General features: G+C 35.8%; 1 non-coding gene across 1 annotated transcript; it reads left to right on the forward strand.

Moving 5' to 3' along the window:
* The first annotated feature begins 8064 nt into the window (after positions 1–8064).
* Positions 8065–8200, forward strand: LOC111437706. Its single transcript, XR_002709475.1, has one exon. It is a non-coding gene; the product is annotated as a small nucleolar RNA Z247 (small nucleolar RNA).
* The last annotated feature ends 15222 nt before the right edge of the window (positions 8201–23422 follow it).

Here is a 23422-nt window from a genome sequence, read left to right on the forward strand (position 1 = left end):
AGGTAGTCTTATAAAAAAAGATGGAGCCTCGAGCCTAACTTCAAAGGCATTACACAAATGCTTATAGACTCCAACTCTGAGTATTATTAATGCAATTATGTTTCATATGAGTTTGTCATAAATGAAATTAAGGTGCATTCAATACAACTTTATTTTCTTGTCATACGAGGAGAAATAGAAAAATTAAATCAAACAAACTCATGAACTGAACCGAATCAATCCAACCAAAATTGATTAGTTTGTTTCTTTTGTTGGGTTGTTGGTTTAGGGTTGTTGGTTTATTTGATAACCCTTGTATATTATAACAATTCAACTTTTCGTTTTATAGCCCTCCAACTACTAAGAGAAAAATATATTTGAGTAAAAGCTAAAAATATTGGGTGTTCAAGAAAAGGCATTTAGTTTAGTGGTATGATTCTCACTTGGGATGCAAGGAGTTTTGAGTTCAATTCTTGAAATGACCCTATGTCTAAGTCTTTTTTTATCTAAGGAATTCATATTCGAAATCAACCTAACTTCATATTCGACATTTTATACTTACCATCATGCTCTTAATACTCATAGTCTTTCTTAACATCCCATCCCAAGGCTTTATTCTCCAAGACAAATTCTACATCCGAGGACTTCACGTGTCTCCTGCAATACTACAAAATACGACCTTAATACCTAGGCCTAAGGCTTCATACATACGTTTCAAGTAGTATAACAAGGGCATTTGGTCTAGTAGTATGAAAGTTCGATTCTCAAAATGCCCCTTCAAGAGACCTTAATACCTAGGGCTAAGGCTTCATACATACGTTTCAAGTGGCATAACAAGGGCATTTGGTCTAGTGGCATGAAAGTTCGATTCTCAAAATGCCCCTTCAAGAGATTGTAGTATGAAAGACATTTACCAAGTAAATAAATACATTAAAATAACACAAGTGACACATATGTAAACTATGTTATTAATATTTTATTTCTATTACATCTTTCCTTATTTATGAAATAATGAGCGGAGATATTTTTCATTTTCACAATTACTGATGACAGGAGGTTTAGGATTTTTTTAATTTAAGAATCGTGAGGATGTAGCTCAGATGGTAAAGCACTCGCTTCCGATGTGGAAAGTACGGAGATCGATACCTGCATCTCCAAATGAATCGATCACTAAACTTATAAAATAATGAGCGGAGATATTTTTTCATTTTTACAATTATTGATGACGGGAGGTTTAGGGTTTTCTGATGTAAGAATCGTGGGGATGTAGTTCAGATAGTAGAGCGCTCACTTCTGATGTGGAAAGTACGGGGTTGATACCTTGCATCTCCAAATGAATCGATCACTTAATATATTATTTCTTTTCAATTTTTTATTATTTACGACATAATGAGTAGTTTTTCATGTCACTATTATTGATGACGAGACGTTTAGGATTTTGTGACATAAGAATCGTGGGGATGTAGCTCAAATGGTAGACCGCTTGCTTTGCATGGAGAGTTATGGGGATAGATACCACGCATCTCCAAAATAAAACTACCTATTATTAAATATATTATTGAAATTTTTGTTTTCAATTTTTCCTTATTCATGACAGGTTGAGTAGCGATACTTCTTCATTTTCACTATTATTGATGATAGAAAATTTAGGGTTTTGTGATGCAAGAATTGTGGGGATGTAGCTTCGCTTAGCATTCAAGAGGTACGGCTTAGCATACGAGAGGTACGAGAATCGATACCTCGCATCTCCAAAAGAAACTATTTATTATTAATATTTTATTTCTATTCAATATTTCCTTATTTATGACATAATATGCAGAGATATTTTTTATTTTCACAATTATTGATGAAGGGACGTTTAGGGTTTTCTGATGTAAGAATCGTAGGGATGTAGTTCAAATGGTAGATCGTTCATTTCCCATGTGGAAAGTATGGGGATCAATACCTTGCATCTCCAATTGAATCGATTGCTCAATATATTGTTTCTTTTCAATTTTTTCTTATTTAGGACATAATGAGCCGGGATAGTTTTTCATTTTCACTATTACTGATGACGAGATGTTTAGGACTTTGTGACATAAGAATTGTAGGGATATAGCTTCGATGGTAGAGCACTCGCTTTGCATGCGAGAGGTATGGGGATCAATAACCTGCATCTTTAGATTTTCTTCATTTTCATATTATTGATGATGGGAATTTGAGGGTTTTATGATAGCTTATGATGGGAAATTTAGGGTTTTGAGGGTTTTATGATGCAACAATTGTAGGGATCTAGCTTAGATGGTAGAGCTCATTTAGCATGCAGAGTATGGGAATTTGAGGGTTTTATGATAGCTTATGATGGGAAATTTAGGGTTTTGAGGGTTTTATGATGCAACAATTGTGGGGATCTAGCTTAGATGGTAGAGCTCATTTAGCATGCAGAGGTAAGGGGATATCTCCATTAGCATGCGAGAGGTAAGGAACAGGCACAACATACTAGTTGTTAAAACACAAAATAAGGAACGAGCACAAAACATTTTAAAACAAAAGGGTTGAGGACAATGAGTGAGGTTTGTCTATGGCACTTGCTTCAGAGTCTGCTCCCAACCTCGACCAACTCCTTATTACATAAAAAAAATGGACAATAAAGAACGAGACAAAGACTTTGTAAGTAGCCTACTTGTAGGCTCTTAATCGTGTCCTTAATATTCTAGGGTACCACATTCTTTGTTGTTGTCTTGTTCTTGTTATTGTTGTAAGTACTTAAGTTCTCCAATTCTTGTTCTTGACTTAGGGTTCTTATCTTGATTATCCTGAGGACCTTGGTCCCTGGATTATGAAACGTTGGTTATCCTTTAAGAGCCTTAGTACATGGTTCTTGGTTCTTGGTTCTTATCCTTAGAACTTGGATCTTGATCCATGTTCTAGACCTTGATCTTTCTCTTATTCCTAGTACTTTCTTTGTTCTTGTTCTGTTCTTGATTCGTTCTTGTGAATGTTTGCTGAATTCACCACACCTAAATGGTGTGAAAGTTATCTTATTTATAATCAAATAAATTACAAGGATATGGAAATAGTAGTAAATGGAAATAACAATAAATGGAAAGATACCTATGGTAATAAGGCAAATGTTAGATATTTGCCTTATAATAAAATATCAAATATAATATATATGGTAAACTATAATTTATTACTAAATATCCTTAACAGTTCTCCAAGACACTCCCCCTAGGATTTATGGCACTAGCTATGCACCTAACAATCCTGTGTCCAAGACTTCATGCATTCCAAGCGATACAGTCTTAATCTACGTTCATGGTTTCATGAGTTCCAAGCGACGTAGTCTTAACCCGCATCTTAGGGCTTGCCCTCTGATACCGTCTGCCAACCTATGCCCAAGGCTTCATGCATTCCAAGCGACATAGTCTGAAAACCACCATCCAAGACTTCTTGAGTTCCAAGAGATGTAGTCTAGTCCTGCATCAAGGGCTTGCCCTATGATACAGTCTGAACACCTACGTTCAAGGCTTCATGCGTTCTAAGTAGCGTAGTCTAAGTCATGAGCACGTTGTACCGTGGGAGGTCTTAGGAGTTTTTGATTCTTCGCCAGGGTAACTTACTATATTCTTGTTTCATCATGGCCCTAGACTACTCCCCATGATAAACCATAAAGGTCATGTGGTCGGTGCATACATGAACATGGCATCCTGCAAATCTTTTGGGTACCCGTAACATGGTGCAGGGCCTCTCTTCTAGGTGAGAGAAATTAGGCCAATCATGATATTCTGCAAAGGAAACATGGTGCAAGGCATCCCACCTAGAAGAAGAAATCTTGGGCCTCAAAATGCATCGCTTGGTGTGAGGTCATAGGTCACTTTGGACATGATTAGAGTTTTTGTGTCTGAGAACCTTGGTCCCTTATCCTTGAGTGGTACCTTACATTCTTCTTACTTGGGTAGTTGTAAAGCTTGTGTGGTATTGTTTCCAATGTTCGTAATTCCTTTAGGGAGTGCTTTAGAGGGTTCTATAAGTGTCTTGATTCTTGTGGTGTTTCCTTTAGGTGTTTCTTGGGTCCTAACTTGGTTTAGGTTCCAAACTTGCTCCAATCAACTTGAAACGTCAAACATATCTTCATGTCCTTCATAATAGACCTTATAAGAAGTACGAAACCATTTGGAGCACGTATAAACCTTGGATTTTCATAAGTCGTCTTAGCGGCATTTTGGTCATTTTACCCATAATTCTTTGTTTTGCTACTTATCGTGTTCCAATAACTTTCAAATTTTCATAAGTCGTCCTAGGAGTTCATTTAGTGGGTTATTTTAATGTTACTTAAATCCTGAGCATTTTGATTAGTTTAGAGCCTTAACTCATCGTTCTTTTTTTTTTTATTTCATATATCCAAAATTCATACTTATTTTAGGTTCATATGGAAAATCCAATGGATTCCTCAAGTATTTTCTAACAAAACGTCCAAGGTCACTACTTACCTCGTCGTTGATATTTGGGATTTCCGTTCTTAAGCTTCCAGTATCCGAATTATCTTAAATTTCCTTCCATAGACTCCTTATTTTGTCTAGTTTCTGGAACCATAAAGATTTTCATGGGAACCAGTCAGGTAGGAGGTTAAAATTGAGAAAACCGAGGGAACGTCAACATATACCTATCTTTGACTTTCATTGGTCAAAGTTTGACCTTTGACTTTGGACTTCATCTTCTTCATTGGTAGCTAGAAAAATCTCGATTTTTTCTTATCAGACCCCTCTGGTTTTACCTTTTTACAACTATATATAGACATCTAATGGATTCGATTTCTCCACGAAACCTTTAGATGAAGTTTCAAGCAAGAAGTAGAGACCAAGTTCATACCTTTTCGTAGTCTGTAGCACAAGTTATAACCTTCCAAAGTTCGTCGGAAAACATGTTTCTCGCCAGAGTATATCTAGAAACCTTTTGTTGGGCAGCCGATTATAAAACTTTTCAGTGCCTGATTCCTTCACATAACTTGTTGTAAATGCCATATGAAATATGTAGGAGTTGGTAGGAAGGAAAATGATTAACCATAGCCCTCGAATTTGGAAGAAATCCGAGAAAGAAAAATCCATAATCTAAGAGCTTCAAACTTGAGTTTAAGGAATTCTCATCACTCGATTCTTATCTTAAAACTTTGCCCAACTTCAGACTTTATAGGGAAGCTTCCACCGATATTGAGAGCTCCAGAATCGTCGTGATTTAGAATTTTTTGGATAATTCGTTGGAAATATCATCTCCAATCAGTGAGCTACCAACTTCGAGTTTGAATTTCGACTATTGGATTTGATGTTCTTTAAACGTTCTAGATTGTATCCAAATTTGGGAAAAATCCAATAACACTATTTTGAGATTCGAAGGACTTTGTGCAAGTGGTCACATGCATAGATTTTTATTTTCAGCAGAATGACACTTTCGTCATTATCCATATCATCAGGGTAATTTGATAATTTGCAACTTTCAGACTATTTTATTATTATTTTTCCCAAAAAAAAATTCATAATTTTCCTAAGAATTTCTTCATCTCTTGTTGGTCATTTTTCAGTCCTTGAGCATCTTGAAATTCCCTCTAGAAAAGAAATTAAATATCAGTAAATTTCCTTAAAAATTGGAAAGTGACCTTTTGGTCCTTTTCGCTTAGGCTTTCATTCCCACTACTTCTCCAAAGGCCTTAGTCCTTATAATTACTCATTAGGGTATAGAAATGAATGGCTTAAGACCCTTTTCCTTGCTTATCCTCTTAATTTTTTATTAGATCCTTTCGGTCTTACATGGGTGGCTTTGCTTCATTTTTTGGGTGTTACAGCTTCTTACCTCGACTGACCACCAACAAACAACTAAAAAAGAAATGTAGAAATTTAAAACAAACAGACGACTGGATTCCTTGGGACGACACCCTCTGTGACCTCATAGTTCACGAGCAATGCTTCTTACCTTGACCAATAGTCAACCAACAATTAAAAGCTAAATGTAGAAATTCAAAATAAACAGACACGAGTGGATGCCTTGGGACGATCCCCGCTATTACCGCATAGTGCTCGGGCAATGCTTCTATAACACCTGTTCATCGACAGCTCGATTTACATGAGTTACCACTAACATAGATATTTTGCTTCGAAAGTCGGTCATAAAACATAAAATTTCATACATGACAAGTAAAACATGTGAATCAAGTATATTTTACAACACAAAATAATCAAAGTAAGTTTTCAACAACAAAAGCACATGTACTTAAAACAGACACAGAAAAGGATTCCTTGTTGTCTCGAGCCTGCTTGTCTCATACTCGATTGGCCTGCAACTTCTTATTTGGCCAAAAAAGTTAAAATAATCTTGATAAGTAATTAATTTACTTATAACACGTTCGTAAGCAATTTGGATCTTAGGCACTTTAAGTACATCAATTATAGTAAATTAGCTAGCATGTTCAAAAGCGTTAGAACTCAATGCGTTCGAATACTAACCTTTTGTAGTTCAAATTCCTCTTTCCTCACGACCGGTTTTGAACCACCACTAGTGTCTTTCCTACTATTCTCCAGCTTTAGAACGGGATTGTGGAATCCGATGAGTGATGAAACTTAATAGGAATTTAGTATATGTAAAGAGAGAGTTTTGATAGATTTTCTCAAAGTTTTTCGGGAAGAATTTTCATGTACCTTGATCACTCTATTTATAGAGTCATATTTGCATGTTCATGCAAATTTGAGATTACCAAATTTTGACACTCAAAATTCCACTCAAATTTGTGGGGTTTGTTTGGCAAACATGCATGTTTGGTTAAACAAAATTTTGACACTCAATACTCCACTCAAATTTGTGGGGTTATGTAGCAAACATGCAAGTTTCGTTAAACTGTATATTGACACTCAATCTTCCACTAACTCAAACATGGATTTGTGAATAAACATTTTGACTTTCTTTATTTTAATTCAACAATTAAGGTAAATAATTAATTTCAAATCAAAATAATATTAAAGGATTAATTAAACAATTTACTTAATATTTAACATTAAATAAAATGTCAATCCCAATCCCAATCAATTCTGGCACATATTGATTATGAATCACTATTCATAATGAAAACATTTAAATCTTATTTAAATATCTCCAATTCTCTCTTTTTGTTCAATTCATAATTAAAACAAAATGAGGATAAATATATCGTATATATTTAGCGTGTCTTCTCTAATTTGAATTCGAACACTTCGAACTCACTCGTCACACTGTTCTAAGATTTAGTCCGATATGAGCTAGCAGAGGAACCTAAAGGACCTACAGATCATGGGCTCCAATAATCTGAGATTAACCGGCTAAACTCATTAACCTTGTTAACCAACATTCTTTAACTACTAGGACACTCCACTGTGTTAGAATTGGTCAATCCATTAGAATAGCTTGAAGTTAGTCATGCCATAAGAATAGGCTTACTTCGTTAGTTTCCTATGAAATCGGATCTATTAGTTAATCTTTTGCCAATATAAATAGAATATGTCCTCAATAGTGTGAGGCACAGTTTTGCATAAACTTGATATGGTATCAGAGCCGAAATAAGATCCACGAGATCCATAGCCTCTGCTGTTAGACATGTCAATCCCAAACAACACAATGTCTTCTCCGTCGATCAGTCAGGTGATTAGTGTTAAGCTTACACAAGAAAATTATCTACTGTGGTCTACCCAAATCCTTCCCTACTTGCGTAGCCAAAACCTTGTTGGTTTTGTGGATGGATCCATGCCTGCACCAAGCCAGACGATCGCCGTTGAACCAAGTGAAGAAACAGGGAATCGCAAAATTATCATCAACCCTGAGTTCACAGTCTGGTACCCCCAGGACCAGCTGGTACTCAGCCTCATCAACTCATCAGTCACTGAGGAGGTTCTCAGCACGATGGTTGGAATCACCACTGCACGAGAAGCCTGGATTACGCTGGAGCGACAATTTGCTTCCACATCTCGAGCAAGAGCAATGCAGATCCGTATGGAACTCTCTACTATCCAGAAAAAGGACATGACAATTGCTGACTACTTTCGTAAAGTAAAACATCTTGGTGATACACTTGCTGCCATTGGCAAGCGAATAGAGGATGAAGAACTCATCGCCTACATGCTGCAAGGACTTGGTCCAGATTATGATCCTCTAGTCACAAGCATTACAACCAGAACAGATGTATACACTGTCAGCGACGTGTATGCTCACATGCTGAGCTATGAGATGCGGCACTTGCGTAAGGGTACATTTGAGCAACTTTCATCTGCTAACAATGTCAATAGGATATCCATTCGTGGAGGTGCCAATGGAGGTCGAGGTAGTCGCGGTCGTAGTCGTCAGTTAAATAGTGGTCATGGACAATCAAGGCGTACTGTGAACAATCCTGGACGTCAACCATCAAAGACACAAAGCAGCTCAGGCATTGTCTGTCAGATTTGTGGTAAGCCCAATCACGATGCTTTGCAATGCTGGCACAGATTTGATCAGGCATATCAAGCCGAAAATAATCTCAAACAAGCAGCTTTGGCAACAAGTGGATACACTAGTGACACAAACTGGTATGTTGACACTGGAGCCACAGATCATATCACCAATGACCTAGAGAGGCTTACCACCAGAGAACGCTACACTGGCACCGACCAAATTCAGGTTGCAAATGGCGCAGGTTTGTCTATCTCTCATATTGGGAATTCATTAATTTCTGGTTCATCTCTTGTTCTGAAACATATCCTATATGTTCCTAAAATCAATAAGCACCTAATTTCAGTACAAAGACTAGCATCTGATAATAATGCTGTTGTAGAATTTCACCCAAACTATTTTTTGGTTAAGGACCGAGTCACGAAGAAACTCCTGCTCCACGGTAGATGTAAGAATGGCCTATACGTTCTACCGCATAATTTCAGTCAAGCCTTGCTGACAGCCAAACTTTCGAAAGAACAATGGCACAGAAGGCTAGGGCACCCTGCATCTCCAATTACCATTAGAATTCTACAAGATAATAATTTAGCTATAGATACTAATATTCCCTCTTCCTCAATTTGTAATGCTTGTCAATTAGGGAAAGCACATCAATTGCCATTTGGTTCTTCTCAGCATGTATCTACAGCACCCCTTCAATTAATTCACACTGATGTATGGGGTCCATCCATTGCGTCAGTAAATAATTCCAAATATTATGTTTCCTTTGTTGATGATTTTAGTCGTTATGTTTGGATTTACTTTCTGAGATGCAAATCTGATGTTGAGTCTGTGTTCCTTCAATTTCAAAAACATGTTGAAACTATGCTAAATACCAAAATTCGCTCCGTCCAATCAGATTGGGGGGGTGAATACCATCGGTTACACAATTATTTCAAATCCACAGGCATTGAACATCATATCTCCTGTCCTCACACACACCAGCAGAATGGGTTAGTCGAAAGAAAACACAGACACATTGTAGAAACTGGCCTTGCTTTACTCGCTCAAGCCAACATGCCTCTATCCTACTGGGATGAAGCTTTCAACACAGCTTGCTTTCTTATAAATAGAATGCCCAGCCGAACCATACAACAAGACACACCACTTCATAAATTGTTTGGTAAAAGTCCAGACTACTCCATGCTTAGGGTGTTTGGCTGTGCTTGCTGGCCTAATTTAAGGCCTTACAACAACAAGAAACTGAGTTTCAGAACTACTAGATGTATATTCTTGGGTTATAGTTCTTCTCATAAGGGATATAAATGCTTAAATAGAAGTACAGGACGTATTTACATCTCTAGAGACGTGGTTTTCGATGAAAATATTTTTCCTTTTGAAGAATCTAAGCCACCAAACAAAACCACAAATCCACATCATCCTGTTCTACTTCCAGCCTTAGCCAAACTTGCTAATTTTTACACTGAAAATGCTCTTACAGATATTGAACCAGTTGTTAGTAATTCCCATATGAATGATGGTCAAACTGATAATATTGCTAGTGACAACTTGTCTGGTGTCAGCTTATCTTCTGCAGATAATACAAGAAGTTCAGAGGAAATTGCAGAATATGAAGCTGAGAGCAGTTCGATCAATGCTCAAAACCAAACTCATGAACATGTGTCTGATCAACCAACTGAAGCAGCTAGTCAACATCCAATGCGAACAAGGTTGAGAAATAACATTGTACAAGCTAAACAATTCACTGATGGAACTATCAGATATTCAGAAACCTCAAGAAAATTCGCAAGCGCTGTAACTATCACAACTCCGATCATAGAGACTGCTACTGAACCTCGAAACCTGCAGGAAGCCATGCAACATCCAAGATGGAGAGGAGCAATGAATGATGAGCTCTCAGCGCTAAAACGAAATGCCACTTGGGATCTAGTTCCACCCAAACCTGGAATAAATCTCATTGATAGTAAATGGGTGTATAAAGTGAAAAGAAAAGCAGATGGGTCAGTTGAAAGATTAAAAGCAAGATTAGTTGCCAAAGGATTCAAGCAAAGATTTGGTGTTGATTACACTGATACTTTTAGCCCTGTGATCAAACCGTCAACAATCAGGGTCATTCTTTCGCTAGCAGTAACCAAGGGCTGGAATATGAGACAAGTTGATATCCAAAATGCATTTTTGCATGGAATTCTGAAAGAGGAAGTGTACATGCGACAACCACCAGGATTTCAAGACTCAGCCAAACCAAAGAATTACATATGCAAGCTCAAGAAAGCCCTTTATGGCCTGAAACAAGCCCCAAAAGCTTGGCATTCAAGGTTGACTGGAAAACTTATTGAGTTAGGCTTCAAGGCTTCAGTAGCTGATTCATCTCTTTTTATTCTCAAAAACAGAGAGATAACTATCTATATGCTCATCTATGTTGATGATATAATTATTGTGAGCTCCTCTGATCAAGCAACCGAAAGGTTGATTCAGAAATTGAAAATAGATTTTGCAGTAAAAGATTTGGGTGGTCTTGAGTATTTTCTGGGTATTGAAGTCAAGAAAACACGAGATGGTATCATACTGTCACAGAGACGATATGCCTTAGATTTGTTGAAAAGAGTAAACATGGAAAAATGCAAACCTATGTCTACACCAATGGGTTCTGCTGAAAAATTATTCAGAGAACAAGGAATACCCTTATCAGCTGAAGAACAATTCAAATACAGAAGTACAGTGGGAGCACTACAATATTTGACAATGACTAGGCCTGATTTGGCATTTGCTGTCAATAAAGTGTGTCAATATCTTCATACACCTACTGATGCTCATTGGGGTGCTGTGAAGAGAATTCTTCGTTATGTTAAAGGCACACTAGCATTAGGAGTGAAAATTCAGAAATCAACCATGATGTTGTCGGGGTTTTCTGACGCTGATTGGGCTGGTTGTCCCGATGATCGACGTTCAACTAGCGGCTTTGCTGTATTTCTTGGAGCAAATCTAATCTCATGGAGTTCCAGAAAACAGGCTACAGTGTCAAGATCAAGCACCGAAGCAGAATACAAGGCCATTGCGAATCTTACTGCAGAAATGATTTGGATCAAGTCATTACTGAAGGAACTGGGCGTGTATCAATCAAAGGCTCCTCGCCTCTGGTGTGACAACCTCGGAGCTACATATTTAACTTCAAATCCAGTATTTCATGCTAGAACGAAACATATTGAAGTTGATTTTCATTTTGTTCGAGAACAAGTAGCACGTAAAGCAATGGAAGTTCGGTTCATTTCATCAAGTGATCAAGTAGCTGATATCCTGACAAAACCACTGTCTAAAACTCCTTTTACTACACATTGTAACAATCTCAACATGTACAAGACTTGTTGGGATTGAAGGGGACTGTTAGAATTGGTCAATCCATTAGAATAGCTTGAAGTTAGTCATGCCATAAGAATAGGCTTACTTCGTTAGTTTCCTATGAAATCGGATCTATTAGTTAATCTTTTGCCAATATAAATAGAATATGTCCTCAATAGTGTGAGGCACAGTTTTGCATAAACTTGATACACTGTAGCCTAGTAGTTGCACTCCCCTCACTATAGATATATATCTATCCATTTGATATAACCATAATTAATAAGTCGATCCTTTAAAGGTTGTTCGTAACTAGAGCTGGGTCAATTTATCGTTTTACCCCTAAAGTTACTTTTTGTTTCTTAAGTCCCACTGATCCTCTAATGAACAATTGGTTTGTGGTCCAACCACCAAAGCGAATCGCTCTCGGGCCAATGAGAGGGTTGGGCCCCATGTTCAAGACTTGGAGTCAGTACTTCAGGAAACAACCTCTTTACTATCCCTAAAAGCGGGTAGGAGTGAATTCCATCATACACCCTATGTCCCCAGCTATTCACCCATTCTTACCCCTGAAATAGGAGGCTTATTGAGTAAACAGGAGTTCGTAGTTAGCTCAGGATTAAGATCGAGTTACCTAGGTCATCGAATGAAAAAATCAGTCTCAACAGTAAACAACATAATAAAGTGAGAGTGGTTTTCTTCATGGTCCGATCTTATGCAATACTCATTGCATAGGACGCCCCCACTCACATATCCCCACATGTACAATTTAGTGATCACATTGTTTATATCATATACAAAAGTGGGCCGCATCCATAATGTCCTCATAATAAGGTACTCAGCCTTATCCCTGTACTATAGATCATTTTGACTATATACTTGAATTTGATCCACTCTTATGTCTCTACATATAGTTCAAGTAATCATACTATAGCCAGAGTGTTCTTAGTTTATTAGATTTAGATTAATGATCGTAACATTCACTTTATTCAATAACAATCTTTACTGAATAAACATCAATAATAATTTTATTGAAAACAGAATATGTTTTTGTTTACAAACTATGAGTGGTAGGACATAAAACCCAACACATTTGGGAAATGCCCAAACAAAAAGTAAGCTTCAATTTAGGTTTAACACTCAGAAAGCAATATAGGTACTGTCAATATACTTTAAACACCTTAAAAGGGATACCTAAAAACAATTCGGGTCAAAGTTTCATTTACATTTTATTTCAACGACCCGAAGCTACCCCTAAAAATTACTAAAACATTATAATTCAATTCAAGGGTTTTCATCCAACAGAAAAGGATGGACGATAATATTACCTATGAAATCTTATCAAGAAGTCTTGATTAACACTAAGTAACAATGTTAGGAAACTCAAAGATACCCCGAAAATGAACTAAAAAATTATAATTCACTCGAAGGGTTTGGATTTAATAGAAAAGGAAAATTACAAAAACATTATAACTCAATTCAAGGGTTTTGATTCAATAGAAAAGGATAGATAAAATTACCCCGAGAATGCTTGATGATTAGAAATCACGAACCTCCATAATATTATGATATTGTCACCGTTAAAAAATAAGTTCTAGTTGTTTTACTTTTGGTTCCCTAAAAGGCATCACACCAATGGAAATAGTACTTCTTACTTATAACAATAAGCAGTTAGGATGGCCTATTGGCTTGTTGGCTTCATTCCCCTTTCCACACCCTATTGGCTTGTTGAGTGGGCATCATCGTATTTCCTGAAACGATTCTCACATCAGGCTTGTAGTGGGATTTATTTCAGTTATCGGTGCTACTAGAGGTGCGCAGCCTGAGGTAGCACAGCATAAGGTGCGTCCGTCCTAGTCACTAAACCTTGACGAGGTGGGCTATCTTCACCTCCACCTCTTCCTCTACCTCTACTACAGGGTCGTCTCCTTCCTCGTCGTCCTCTTCAGTATCCTTATGTAGCATAATTCTAAAACCAATATATAATTTTTCTTAAGTCTATACCTCGCTAACATAAATTGCATTATATCACATATAATTGCAACATACAATTTAGCAAACATGACATAGTCATAAAAATACAACTAGGTGAAACCTAATGCTACCATAAATCATATAATTAGAGCTCAACATATTTGATACTAAATTACATCAATATTAGTAAACAAAAAAATACATGCAATTAAAGGCATTTCTTTTTCTTATCTTATACAAGACATACCTGACGGTGACGGGACATCGATGGTGAAACCATGGAACATGCCAAGCCTATCTCGTAGGCAAGTCTATCGAATCTATAACCTAGAGCTTTGTTACCAATGGTAACAACCCTAAATTTCTATTAGCCTAAAGTTGCTACCGTCATCATATCCTATGCTCTTATACGAAACTAAACATTTAAACTTCATCTTAAAACACAAACATCATCTTAAAATACTGTCATGGACTTACTCATTCGAAAACATCTTTAAAACAACATAAATAAATAGTAACTAAAACAATTAAAACATCAAAGTAAAAATGCCCTATACTAACCTATGCCTAGGAAAATAAAACTACTACTATTCTATGCACGTGTCATTATCTCTATTTGTGATGTCGTCGTCAGCTGTATAGGGGTGTCTTGCCCTTACCTGAAATAGAAGAAGCACAAGGCTTGAGTATTTTAAGAAATACTCATAAGTGACCCACTATTGAGGCTAGGGAATGCAAACACATGCAACTAATGATCTTAGGAACTTATTGTTAAAAATATCATAGGAGTAGCCTCAAGTCTAGAAAAAATTGGATGTGTAGTACTTCCCTACACATGACTCTCACGTGCGAGCATGGATCTCCAGACGGTTCGCACCCTCTAGACCCATCATAGTCGAGCTAACTGTCTGGACCCATCATAGTCGAGTTAGATTCAAATTCTAAATCTAGGTAAAATTATTAGAGGCATTACACCCTTAAATGAAGCAATGACCAATTTCAAGCTCTCACGGTAAAACAAATAATAACCATGGATATAATGAGTTTATGAAACATTTGCTGGGAAAGTGTGTAAAATATAAGTGAAAGGTATCTAAAATTAAGCACGAAGGAATGACATATCATGGATCTAAATTAAATGAGTGAAGTATTTTTCTTCAATTTGGCATGGACAGTTGGATTCACGAGAATTCTCACAACTCGTCATGATTTTCATTCCTTCCACCGGGACTTTTATTTTTATTTTTAATTATTACATAAACAATTTGATACACCATAAAATATATCTAATTTATTATATCATAAAAGTTTATCAATTGATGTACTTAAAATGCATTTTAAATGAGTATGAAAATTAAAAAAATTTAGATTATATATAGTACAATCCATTACTTATTGTCTAACGACTCTAATTTTTCATTAAAAAATAAGGTCCCTACGACATGCATGTCATGATTACCAAGTGCAGAAATCCTTTAAAATAATTTACTAAAACAATGATATGGACTCAAAAATTCATAAAAAAACCATTTAAACCAACAAATATTGAAATCAAAATTCAAGAATTAAAAATAATGCAACACATTTATCAAATTTAAGGGCTACTACATCAAATGCAAATGCAACTACCTTGACTTCACTTCCATGGTTTCCATAGTGACACCGTCATTCATACATTGTTGGCTTACCTTAATACATAGTAAGTAACCTCCACTATTCAGGTTAAAAAATGCAATCACATACAATCATGGTGGGATCTATCTTTTCTTAAGACATCCTGACATTATTCTCTACTTCAAGTTCGAGTAAGGTTTGATGTGTAGTACTTTTCTATACACGAAACATATATGCGCACATGGACCCATTAAGTGAGCTCGTATACATACCTCATGGGTCTGATGGTAGGCTAGTGAACACTAACGTTCCCAGAAACCACAAAAGGAAAGGAGCATGCATAATATCATAGCGTACATAATAAGAAAGTGTACACATGTGTACTAACCATAACAAGAAAGTCTCTCGATGCATGTGACATGCGAAATGAATGAGGTCCTATAGTTTCGAATCATGATACATAGTTATGATGCAAATCATACATCCATTTTATTTTTCATGACATAGCATTCCTATAAGACATACATATGTATACTGGACAAATCTTTTATGGTTAATATACATGGTTTATCAATGTCTCATAGGCACAACGTGAACATGTTAACATAATACGCGTGGTGTAATATGTGAAGGTCCAAGCTTATATATCATTCATATCGCAATGTAGATTCATAACATATATTTCATTCATATCATAACATAAAATGTAACCCCCCTAAGTTTCTTTAGCTAATTAGTGATGTCAACTCATGCCTGCTTAAATCATAAATGGGGAAATTCATAATAGACATTTTTAAAATAAGGTCATGGACTTACCTAATCAATTCAAAACATGAAATTCAACCGTTTTAAAGGAAAATCAAACTTCACACAAACACCTAATAAAATTGACTAAAATCCAATATGTCCTATCATGTACTAACTTAAAATTCAAGACATTCAAAATATTCAACTGCCCAATTATTGTCTATTTTGACTTCCATGGCCTGCCCAACGTTCACCTTCATCAGTTTATAGGTTCTTTACCTCTACCGGAGAGATTAAGTTAGTACGTGGCTTGAGTATTTTATAAAATACTCAGTAAGTGACCCAACTATTGGAGTTTGATACGTAAACACATGCAATATATGAGTGAGACCTATCTTTTATAAACATAACATAGCCTTGGGCTCTTATAGTTTCGGGAAGGATTGGATGCATGGTACTTCTTCATACACGGCCTACATCCATGCACACGGGCCCACAGGGTGGGCTCGCATCGTACCCCTGGGCTTGACTTGGTCGGGCAAAACACATTATACGTCACCACATGCCACAAAAAAAAAACAAAAGAATGCTAACATGATATCGCGGCGAACATAAATATCAAACATACACGCCCGTACTAACATAACATAATGAAAAAGTATCCCAATGCATATGATATACAAACATGCATAAGGTTCCATAATTTACATTTCATAACATAACATTTAATATCTTTCATTTCTTTTTCCTTTCATAACAGAGTTCATTTATGTAACATGTATGCATGACATCTCACAATTCATCACAAACTTTACATGTAAGATATACATTTCATTCCTGACGTTTCAGTTCATTCATAAAAATAGTGTAATGGGTTTACATGCATACGTGACGTACGTCTCATACCAATACAAAGATACATAAACATCTCATAACATAAACATAACACATATTTATGGTACATGTATAAGCCACATGACATGCACCATCATAGATCAAACAATAGCGTAACTCAAACAATAAGGTCACTTACTTGGTTGGTCTTGGCCAAAGTCATTAACAATTTGGTAGACACCTCGAAACAACAATCCGACGTCTAACTCTTACCTATAGCAATTAATATAACATGCTTAGGACCTACTAATAACTTAACTTAGCTAAACATTATGATCAATTCCAATATAGCTGACGAGATGCATGTCCTTTAACTAACGAGATGTATAGGCTATGACCTTCCAATGTTGTATCCACATACACGCGAACCCTTTTTTTTGGAGGCATCACTACAAACAATATAATCTCCTAAATCTTTAGAACTGTAAATACTGGCATCGACACTAACCTGTGCTTCAAACCTTGGAATTTCGCTTCAAATGTCTCAGCCCACACAAATGGAACACCCTTCCTAGTCTGATGCATGAGTGGTGAAACTATATTGGCAAAATCTCGCACGAAACGTAGATAATACCCTGTTAGACCCAAGAACCTATGTACCTCAATATTTGTAGATGAACGGACCCACATAATAGTTAAGACATACATGTAGTAACCTTATTTTTTAATGGAAAAGTAGGGTTGTCACGTATTGTTATTTCTAATGTTCGACACTACTTTCTTTGTTTAAATTTATTTCCTTACAAGCACGTTTGAATTCAATAAAAATTACTTTTTAAATTCATCAGGGGAGAACTTAAATGAAAACTTCATTTTTATTAAAAGACTTATATGAAAGTTTTGTACAATCAGAAGTCAGTTGCGTATTTATAACTTACTCAATGACTCGCTACACATAGTAAGACTATTGGTAAATGACATTTATTCTTAATGGTAATGAATGTAAATCATTATATATGGTAGATTGTTATACCTAATAAAAATATATATAGTAAATAGAACCATATCTACCATTTTAAAGATGTATTTTGTGAATTTTTTGTATTCATGAAGCCATCAATATAAATATCTAACCCATATTCTTTTTTGAATTTCTCTCTCCTATTATTTGTTTTATATTATTTGTTTTAATATAAATGTGAGATATCATGCCGTCCTAAAACCAATGCTAAAAAAGAACGTGGTGATAAGGTTGAGTTTTCATCCAACCCTTCCACGCCATATTAGAGTTAATAAAAAGTACTCCAAAACGGCTTATAATTGACAATCTACGACTTGACAATCTATATTTTATTTACATATCCTTAGAATGCGAGTTGAGGTTCTCAACCTGACTCACATCAGAGAATAACTTTCGTTGTTCTTTCTTTTCTCACGGTTAACTTTGTATTTATTAGAGATTGTATTAACAAGTTGAGAATGACAACACTAAGTAGCACATGGGTTTCATTATTGTCTTCTTTTTATAAAAATAGAGTAAACATACGTAATTTAATTTTTTTTTACTTCGGTAATGTTACCTAGAATATTCAAATAAACTTTTAAAAAATATGGATGGGGAAAAACTTATTAAATAAGTATTTTTTTTTAACGTTAAATTTGTTTCAAAATAACCTTTTTGTGAACTCTATTAAATTAGGATGGAAATGAGTGAAGAAGAATGGTTGAATAATTGTACAAATGATCTAATAAATTAATTACTTTTATTTTGTTGAAACCCTATCAAATACAGAACTAAAAACAAAAAACACAAATCATTTTCAAAATTTAGAGATCTATAAGAGACAAATAAAATACTATTATTCTTTTTAAAGTTCATAAATCTTTACAAATTAGTGGTCCCATGGTCTAGTGGTTAAGACATTGGACATTGGACTCTGTGGGACCTTTTCTATATTTCTTTATTTAAAATTCACATACATAATAGATATAAAGTTAGAACTTTATGAAGCTAGATATAAAACTCAACTTTGTATTTATTAAATTAATTGATTTTAATGTGTTGAAACTCAATTAGATATATATAAAGTAATTAATTTAACATATTATATACTGTTTAGAGATCTATACGATATAAACTCGAAAGTGTATAAAACTATCATCTATTTTTTCAATTTCAGAAATTTATAAGATACAAATTATATGAACATCTATAGTCCCATGGTCTATCGATACAAAGATGAAAGTAATGATACATTAGGAGATTGTCCCATGGTCTTCGCCTTGAGCATTTCTCCCCTCGATTACTTTATGAAACATAAAGATGGTGATGTCTTAAAAGCCCGTGGTCTTAATTTTGGAATTTGATCCTCCATCTACAACTTATTCAAGAAAGCAGAATTTTGTTTTCTTAGGCAACCATATCTAAGACTTATTAACTCCCGATTTCTTCATTAAAAGCGCTCAACTTAATCTTCTAAAGCTAAAGAAAGGGTCAATTTTGAAGAAAATGGATTGTAAGTAAGACTTGGATCCTTACTCCCAAATTTTAAGCGAAAATAATTTTCTTCAATTGGACTTGCTTGAGGAAATTAGAACGTGATTGAGGTATGAACTTAAGAAAAATGATGAAACAACCCTTAAAAACCTTTTATAAGAATCAAGGTTTGTTATGAATATCAAATGACAAGATGGGTATATGAAACTATTCTGAAATATCTCAAGTTTTACTATATATAAGAACATTTATTATGCTTATGCAACATCCGTCTTAGGTGAGAGTTTTATTAAGTCACTCCTTAGTGTTACAAAGAAATTTGAGGAAATAACACTTTTTTTCTTTTTTTTTTAAGATATTTATGCACAAATAGTAAGAGGAAGCTTTGAGGTTGTATGAGGAAAAGTGGTCAATGATCGGATACTTTAGCAAGATTTGGAGTATGTGACTTAAAAGATAAAGTAATACATATATATTAATCAAGTCATGATCTAGTTAAAGGAAGAAACTAAATCACTTGGAAGAAATTAGGAAGGTTTGAATTAAGGTTGAATGTTATATCTAAGTTATTCCAACATTAATACCAACACGAGATCTGAGTTAGAATGATGTTGTTGGGCTCACTAATTTCCCATAGCTTAAGTAATTTTTATGAATCAGATATTGAACAAGATTTCTAGACTTGTTTTATAATAGTATTCATATCGATTGTAGGAGGCTAATCAGAGACAAAAAAGATAACAAGATGAGCCCTTAAGCCAACTTGATACCTCTATATAAAGAGGGTGGATTGTGAGATCTCACAACAGTTGGAGAGGGGAACATTCTTTATAAGGGTGTGAAAATTTCTCTATGCGTTTTAAAAGTGTAAGGTAATCTCGAAAATCAAAAGAAGACAATACCTGCATGGGCCAATTTCATTAATTCTCAATAATGATATATTTAATGATACTAGATTTAAAAGATAATCACTTATAGTTTTAAGTTTATTATGCATAAAATTATGTAAGCGAAACTCGATTGACTGAATGAGGAGCTATTGATCTACAATGTGCATAAAGCCTACGGCCTATGAGCTCAGTTGGTTAGAACGTCATGCTAATAATGTGAAGGTCATTGGTTTGACACTTGCATGGGCCAATTTCATTTCTTCTTAATCATATCTATTCATGATACTGGATTACAATATTACGAACTTTAAAGATAATGACTTAAAGTTTTAAGTTTATTATGCATAAAATTATGTAACCTAAACTCGATTGACTAAATTAGGAACTATCGATCTACAATGTGCATAAAACCTATAGCCTATTAGCTCAGTTGGTTAGAGCGTTGTGCTAATAATGACGAAGGTTGTAGGTTTGACACCTGCATGGGCCAAATTCATTAATTTTTAATAATATCTTTTTATGATATGAGTTAAAACACTACGAACTTTTTTTTTTAAGTTTATTATGCATAAAATTATGTAAGTGAAACTTGATTGACTGAATGAGGAGCTATCGATCTACAATGTGCATAAAGCCTATGGCCTATGAGCTCAGTTGGTTAGAATGTTGTGCTAATAATGTGAAGGTCATTGGTTTGACACTTGCATGGGCTAATTTCATTTCTTCTTAATAATATCTATTCATGATACGGGGTTACAACATTACGAACTTTAAAGACAATGACTTAAAGTTTTAAGTTTATTAAGCATAAAATTATGTAACCTAAACTCGATTGACATAATTAGGAGCTATCGATCTACAATGTGCATAAAACCTATGGCCTATTAGCTCGGTTGGTTAGAGCGTCGTGCTGAAAAAGCGAAGGTCGTAGGTTTGACACCTGCATGGACCAATTTCATTAATTTTTAATAATATCTTTTCATGATACGAGATGAAACACTACGAACTTTAAAAGATAATGACTTTTTTAAGTTTATTATGCATAAATTTATGTAAACAAAACTTGATTGATTAGTTTAGGAGCCAACGATCTATACTGTGCATAAAACCTATGCCCTATTAGCTCAGTTGGTTAATTGTCGTGTTAATAACGTGAAGGTCGTAGGTTTGACAATCACATAGGCCAAATTTCATTAATTCTTAATAATATCTTTTCATGATACGGGGTTACAACACTACGAACTTTAAACCAAAGTGACCTGCGAGGTATTTCTGAGAGTCTTTTCAAGAACAAGAAGGAGGTAAATGACTTTCACAATTTTTCTTTAGATCTGAGACATTCGATATGTTCTTCTATGAAGGATGAAATTCGAGGATTTCTGAGAGTCCTTTAAGGAACAAGAAGGAGGAGAAGGAGGCAAATGAACTGACTTTGAAGGCCAGATTCAGTATTGCGACTATCAGTAGAGAAAATTTTCCGGCAAGCCACATGTCAACTTGCGGAGGGAAAGCGCGTCAGACAGCCTGAGGGACACGTATTAACGATTGGGTGGAATAACGCGTCAGGCACATTGTAAAGTGACGCGTCTCCACTCGATATGCAACACGTGGTAGCTCTTTTGACCCACGCCCACATCTAACCCAGTTTCACTCGAAGGATGTTCGACCCGATCCACATGGTGCCACACTTCAATGTAAAGAATTCCACTTGCTAGCGCGCACCTCTGGTTTTGAACCCATGACTCATCAGCAGCTGACCTCTCTTTCTCCATCCTTCTTCAATTCTCTTCACAAGCTCAGAAATTACCTTCCCATTCTCTTCCTTCTCCTATTTGAGACAAAAAGAACTCTCACTCATCTCCGCCACTTCCTTCTCTAACCTTTCAATCTCCATTTCTAAAAGCTATCTTTTCTTTTCCAATCTCTACTTTCTCCATCAAAAGGCGCTCGTTCAGCGATTTCAACAACTACAACTGAGACTTCTCCATAGATTTATCCACGACAGATTTTGGTTGTTGCTCTAAATCTCTGTTCTCCTTCTGATAATCCGAAAGTTTCTTTGGCTCGTTCGCCAATCGCGTGTTCAATCCAGATTCCTTCTTCGATTTTCTCTTCTCTGATATCACAATTTTGCCACATCAGCTATGTATCCCCTCGTTTCCAATGGCTTCCACCGCCTCACAACTACCGCCATCATCTTTTGCTCTACCGTGTTCTTTCGCTTCCAGATCTCCATTTTGAGCCATCAAGAGAAGACCTTCGTTTGTTGCATCATCCAAGGTTAGGTTGATTGTTTCTTCCACCTTTTTATCAGGTCGACAATCTTTTACAAAATGCCCCTCCACAATTGTAACATTTGTCGGAGTTACAATTGTTTGCATAGTGACCATATTTGTGACATTTGTAGCACTGAAAGTTGGAGTAAATTGATCGGCCGCCTCTTCCTCGACTGCGTCCTCTTCCACGCCAATTTGCTTGGCTCAACTGTCCCTTCTTCTTATAGTATCCTTCATAACTGCTACCTTGACCACCATGACCATTTTTACTACTTTCACGGCCAAAGCTATACCTTCAAAATTTTGAGAGTAGAGTACCTTTTCATCTTTCATTGACGCCTTGGTTTGAAGTGCTTGATCGAGTGTTTCCACCTTCTTCTTCTTACGTTGCTCGTGTGCCTCGAGAGAATCGGCTAGCTCATCGACTGTGAACGTCGCTAGGTCCTTTAACTCTTCTATCGCGCATACAACATTCTCAAAGTTGTTGGTTAATGACCTTAAAATCTATTCCAAAACCCGCGTCTCGGCTAACATTTCTTCATTTCGGTTGAGTTAGTTTACCATAGTTTGTACATGCGTGATGTAGTTAGATACACCTTTTAACTCCTTCATCTTCATGCTCTCCAACTTGCCACGAAGAGTTTGGAGACGCACTTGCTTGACTCGGTCGATTCCTTTAAACACTTTTCATAAAGTGTCCCATGCTTCTTTTGAAGTAGTTGCACTTGCAAGATTCTCAAAGCCCGACTCGTCAACAACTCGGAACAACATGTATAGTGCCCCCTTATCCTTTAATCGCACCTCTTTTAATGCCTTGTTTCGTGTCGCTGTATAACCCGTGGTATCTTTTGGTTCTT

This window comes from Cucurbita moschata, unplaced genomic scaffold (genome assembly GCF_002738365.1).
Source record: "Cucurbita moschata cultivar Rifu unplaced genomic scaffold, Cmos_1.0 Cmo_Scf00065, whole genome shotgun sequence".
Classification (NCBI taxonomy): domain Eukaryota; kingdom Viridiplantae; phylum Streptophyta; class Magnoliopsida; order Cucurbitales; family Cucurbitaceae; genus Cucurbita; species Cucurbita moschata.